This window comes from Panthera tigris, chromosome B1, assembly GCF_018350195.1.
Source record: "Panthera tigris isolate Pti1 chromosome B1, P.tigris_Pti1_mat1.1, whole genome shotgun sequence".
Classification (NCBI taxonomy): domain Eukaryota; kingdom Metazoa; phylum Chordata; class Mammalia; order Carnivora; family Felidae; genus Panthera; species Panthera tigris.
The window spans coordinates 182567905-182573710 of record NC_056663.1 but is presented as its reverse complement, the minus strand read 5'-3'; the positions used below and the strand labels follow the sequence as shown (position 1 = coordinate 182573710).

At 41.2% G+C, this 5806-nt stretch overlaps 1 pseudogene; it reads right to left on the bottom strand.

The window, feature by feature from the left end:
• Nucleotides 1–1172: 1172 nt before the first annotated feature.
• LOC102958764 lies at nt 1173–1774 on the bottom strand (annotated as a pseudogene).
• Between the last annotated feature and the right edge of the window lie 4032 nt (nt 1775–5806).

The following is a 5806-nucleotide window of genomic DNA, read 5'->3' as shown; positions in this document are numbered from 1 at the left end:
TCAAAGCCGCTAATGCTCTTCCTGGCCGTGCCTAGCCAGCATCTAAAGAAACTGAAATCTCCCCGTGAATGCGTTTTCATGTGTCTGTTACGATGGTTTTTAACTCACCAGCATCCTCCACTCTTCCTTTTCTACATGGAACCTCATTGTGTCTTAGGAAACCACCCTTGCCCCACTCTCACTCCCTGCCACCCTAGCCGACCCCACCTCCTGGCTCCCACAGTAGACATGTAACCCAGGCATGACCAGTCAGGGCATTCCATTCATGTGACTGTTTGATTGGATCGGGGATCAGTAAACTATCCCAAGATGGCCAAGGAAAATCAGATCCAGGACTTTCATTTTAACTCTTATAAAAATGGCAGTTGGAGAATTTGCGGATGTAAACATCTCGATGGGCATATTTGCACCATGAACTTTGTGCATGGAAAGAACATTCCTGAAAATAAAACAATAGGGAAAAAAGAAAGACAAAGGATAAAGAGATGGTGAGAGACAGACCAAGTCCTAAACAACTTTGCCTGAGGCCTGGATCCAGCCATACCTGAGGCATGTAAAGCAATAACTTCCTTCTTGTCAAGACAGTTTGATCTGGGTTTTCTGTCACTTGTAGTTTAGAATCTTGTATAATATGGACCTGAATTTTTTTTTTCGCACTGATACAAGTATTTATTTCTATTTATTGCAAAGCTCTTATTTTTCCTTAATGTGAGGTACTTAATGCAGAAAGTCTGGAAAACACAAAGAAACTAAAGCGAAATTTGCTTTTAGCGCTACACCTTTGAAATTATGACTGCTAACCTATAGTATGTTCTTTGAGTCTTTTCATATGCATGCTTATGGACTTCTGTAACATAATTTCCAGATAATGGAGATCGGGAATTTATTAAATTCCTTCTTTTTCACAGATGAAGTAAATTTTTTTCTTTCTTCTTATTTTTTTTTTTTGATTAACTGTTTACTGTCATAGGTTGATTCCAAATTTTTATTATAAATAATGTTTAAATGAATACACTTATTCATTTCTTTGTATGACATAAACTCCTAAGGGTAGAATTGCTGGGTAGGGGACGTGCTTGCTTAAGTCTTCTTTTTTTTTTTTTTTTTAACCTTGTTTCACACTTTATTCCCTGACTTCTGTAGCTTAATTAGCTGCAAAGAATGAATTGTGTCTAAGCAAAAACTGCAAAGCCCAGGCCCAAGGGGCTTGGGCTTAAACATGCTAGCGATCTAGATCGTATGAGATCCATAAACAACGTTTTAAAAAGCAATCCTAATATAAAATAGCAGCTCCCCGTGGTTTCTTCAGCGGCATCAAAATTCTCCACAACATCTGGAACTTCATCTTCACCCTCTTCGGTAGCCAGTGCTGCTTTTCCAGCCACAGGTTGCATGGGCAGAGCTCGGTCAGACCCACTTCTCAAACTAGTCAGACCCACTGCACCGCGATGGTTTAAGATCCTGGGTAGCGTTTCTGTCACCTGCTCGGTCTCCCCATAGCCTGTGATGGTGAAAGTGCTCGCTGCCGGGGAGACCTGGACTGTAGGGTTGCGAAGGTAGATGGCTGTTCCTCGGTTTGGGAACACACTCACTTCTTCAATACCGGAGATCTTGTTCAGCCCTAACTTCTTTAAGGTGAACTGAGGTTTTGTTTGTTTGTTTTTTATCGCCTGCAAACCACCTTCTCCTTTGGGCCAGCAGTTCCTTTCCCACCAATGCACCCTTGTGCTCGCAGGTTGGCGAGTTTCTCCCGGTTCGTGAGAGTTTCTTTCATCTTGTTGGAGCGGAAATGGGGACTCGGGTTGGCGCCCAAGGGGTCTGGGGGGGGGGGGACCAGCTGACATTAGGGGCACACACGTGTGGGCGCAGGATGGTGTCTGGGGCTAAGACTTTTGATATAGTTTGTCATATTGCTCTGCAGAAGCCTGCTTGAATCTGTTCCTCTTGCCGCTCTGCCCGCCACACGATGGCACACACTGGCGACTACTGTTACCTCTATTACGACCAAGATGGACATTTTTTTCACATGTTGGTTGGCTATTTGTATATTTTCTTTTTTTTTTTAATTTTTTTTAACGTTTATTTATTTTTGAGACAGAGAGAGACAGAGCATGAACGGGGGAGGGTCAGAGAGAGAGGGAGACACAGAATCTGAAACAGGCTCCAGGCTCTGAGCTGTCAGCACAGAGCCCCACACGGGGCTCGAACCCCGCGTGGACCGCGAGATCATGACCTGAGCCGAAGTCGGACGCTTAACCGACCGAGCCACCCAGGCGCCCCTGTTTTCTTTTTTAAAAAGGAAATCTTATCTTATTTTTTTTTTATTAAAGTATATTTGACACACGATGTTGTGTTAGTTTCAGGGGTACAACTTAGTAATTTGCCAAGTCTCTGCATTATGCTGTGTTCACCCACAAGTTTGGTTACCATCTGTCTCCTTGCAGTATCATTGACTGTATTCCTTCTACTCTGCTTTTTATCCCATGACTTACTCACTCTGTAACTGGAGTCTTGTGTCTCCTTCTCCCCGTCACCTATTTTGCCCAACCCCCACTCTCCTCCGCTCTGGCAACCATCAGTTTGTTCTCTGTACTTATAGTTCTGATTCTGCTTTTGGTTTATTTATTTTCTTTCAAGATTCCTTTTAAGAGTGGAATTATATGATGTAGGTCTTTCTCAGTCTTATTTCAGTTAGTATAATACCCTCTCGGTCCATCCATGCGGTTTCAAATGGCATGATCTCATCTTTTTCGTGGCTGTGTAATACTCCGTTATATATACCACCTTTTCCTCATCCATTTGTCTATTGTTCGACACTTTGAGTGCCTATCGTATAATGCTGCAATAGACATAGGGGTGCATATATCTTTTCAAGTTAGTGTTTTCATTTTCCCTGGGTAAATACCCAATAGTGGAATTATTGGATCACCGGAGAGTTCTATTTTTCATTTTTTGAGGAACCTCCCTACTGTTTTCAGTGGCTGCACCGGTTTACATCCCCACCGATAGTGGACGAGGGATCTTTTTTCTCCATGTCCTTGCCAACCCTTCTTGTTTCTCATCTTTTTTATTTTAGCCATTCTAACAGATGTGAGGTGATAGCTCCTTGTGGTTTTCATTTCCATTTTCCTGCTGATTAGTGACATTGAACATCGTTTCATGTGTCTGTTGGCCACCTGTCTGTCTTCTTTAGAGGAATGTCTACTCAGTTCTTCTTCCTATATTTTCAATTTTTTTAAATGTTTATTTATTTCTGAGACAGAGAGAGACAGAGCATGAGTGGGGGAGGGGCAGAGAGAGAGGGGGACACGGAATCCGAAACAGGCTCCAGGCTGTGAGCCGTCAGCACAGAGCCCAATGCCGGGCTCGAACTCACGGACCGCGAGATCATGACCTGAGCCAAAGCCGGACTCTCAACCGACTGAGCCACCCAGGCACCCCTCTTCTTCCTATTTTTTAACTAGATTGGGTTTTTGTGGTGTTGAGTTGTAGAAGTAATTTATATATTTTTGATATTAACCCCTTATTGCATATATCATTTGCAAATATGTATTGACATTTTCTATATATTCTTGACTTGCCTCTTTACATCCCAAGGTTTGGAATTCTTTTTCTCTCTTTTCTTTCAGGAGTACCTGGAGAGATAAGGTAATGCCTCATTATCAATCATTTTAGTTAATTTTTCCACTGACATTTTCTACATGTGCAAAAAACTCCAGACCCCAGTGGATGTATTTTGATTGGAAACATCCATTGTCCATTGCTTTGAATTTTTTCTAACAATTTTCTCTATCACTGACCTGCCATGAGTTAATTACATTGACTCGAGAGGTACTATTGTGTATTATACTAGTTAATTTAAAATGGGTTTGGGACCAAGCTTTCTGGGGCCAAAACCCAGTCCTATCACTTAGCCATGGTGTGATATTGGATATTGCGCTGAAAATTTCTGTGCGTTTCCCTCATCTGTAAAATGGAGATAATAGTACCAATTACATAAGTTTTTTTTTCTTTTTAGAACAAGATCAGCTTTTTTAAAATTTTTTATTTTTTTAAATTTACATAGGGTTTTTACAGTATCATTAAGAGGAGTCAAGCACTTGTGATGGGACCTCATACAAGTTAGGCCCTCAATAAACATTAACTATTAGTAACAGACTATGAGAGCTACACCATGTTGAATGTTTACTGAGTTACAAATGAGGTAAATAACCTGTGTGATCTTCACCAACTCTCTGAATTAACTTCTTTTGATATGGCCACCATATATATGAAGAAACTAAGATACATAGGGATTAAATAACTTAGCCAAAGTCTCCTTGTTACTGTGGAACTAGGACTCACAGCCACCTGCATTGCCTCTGGGAAAATACAGAAGACAGAATTATTTGCGTTTAAAATTTTTTTTTTAATTTTCTTTGTAATGTTTATTTATTTTTGAGCACGAGCAGGGGAGGGCAGAGAGAGGGAGACACAGAATCCAAAGCAGGCTCCAGGCTCCAAGCTGTCAGCACAGAGCCCGATGTGGGGCTCGAACCCACGAACCATGAGATCATGACCTGAGCCAAAGACGGGTACTTAACCAGCTGAGCCACCCAGGTGCCCCTTAAAAAATTTTTTTTAAGTTTCTTTATTTTGAGAGAGACAGAGACAACATTAGCAGGAGAAGGGTAGAGAGAGAGGGAGAGAGAGGGAGGATCCCAAGCAGGGTCTGTGCTCTCACTGCAGAGCCCGACGCGGGGCTCGCACTAAACTCATGAAACTGTGAGATCATGACTTGAACCGAAACCAAGAGTTGGCTGCTCAACCGACTGAGCCAACCCGACACCCCCAGATTATTTGCATTTTTAAAAAGACCTCTCATTTGAAGACCATCTTTTTGTTAGAAAAGTTCATTTCCATTCCCTCTCTTGGTAGAACGTCACATTCTGCCTATCACTTAAACCGTAGAGCGATTTTGTCCAGCAAGCTAATACACAGTTAAGGATGACAATTACAATAAAAAGCAGGATATTTAAAACAATTTAAATCTTTTTAAAGATTTAACACAATTTAAAATTAAAGATTTAAAGCAATTTAAAACAATCTTACAGTACTGTCTGCTTACAGTAGTTGAAACATATTTAGAAAAAAAAAAATGAGTGGCATTCTACCGACCATGTTTTTAATTCTAAATACAAAGACCATCTCTATTAAGATAGTAGGGCTGTTACCATCATAAACGCTTCTCATTGCCCTTCAATACACCTCACAAAACACTCACTTTGGAAGTTATGGTTATAGTTGATGCCTACATGAATTTTGTCAGGTAAGGTTCAGCTAGATATTCAGCCATAACAACAACACCCAGTAAACCTTGGCATAATGACGTTTCAAGATTTATGAGTCCGTTGGTAGGCAGAAAAGACATTGCTGTTTCTGCTTACTAAAGATTAGTGCCCGGTGTTCAGTAGATATTTATAATGGCTCTGGGTGTGGGTGGTGACGTAAATTGAGAGGACAGAGCAGAGAAAGCTCGGAGCGAAGTGTTATTGGCAATAAAAGATAAGCCCTTCCGGAGAAATAATAATAGATATGAAACAGGAATGAGCCTTCCCCGTCAAGTCAAGCAGTTCAGCCCCCTACTGAGATGTGGGGCAAGGAAGTCTCTCCCCTAAACTGGTTACTTAATGGCTTTTTCCCTAGAAGGTTTCACAACCTCTTTTATAAACTGTTAATGTGCTTATTCAATCGTATCATGGGGAAAGGTAACGAATTTTTAACTTTAACCAGGACAGCTTGACCTTGCCATCCTGTCTGGTGACCC